Consider the following 335-nt stretch of genomic DNA (forward strand, 5'->3'; position numbering starts at 1 on the left):
CCCCACGGAGATTGCTCCGACGGCGCCCTTTTCGCCGCCTGTTGTTTTATACGGCGAGGAGGCACGCCGCCTTCCCGAAACATTTGGATTTGAGATGAACACACGTCGGACCCCGAAGGGTCATGGAGACGGGGGCGCCGGTGTATCCGGGGTAGATACTCTGCCCCTTGCTGGATCCTCCCGGGCCTCTACCCCCTGGCCCAGCATTTTACGTGGACGCGGTAGGGGTGTGCCGCCTCGTCGGTAAGTTTTTAATTTTCTATGTATAGTTTTATGCGATTTGCGTGCGTGCGTAGCGTTCGTCGGCCCCGTTTTATTGTATAATTTTCATTTCC

The sequence above is a fragment of the Odontomachus brunneus genome, unplaced genomic scaffold, assembly GCF_010583005.1.
Source record: "Odontomachus brunneus isolate Ranch 3 - 2012 unplaced genomic scaffold, Obru_v1 Obru_scaffold_444, whole genome shotgun sequence".
NCBI lineage: Eukaryota > Metazoa > Arthropoda > Insecta > Hymenoptera > Formicidae > Odontomachus > Odontomachus brunneus.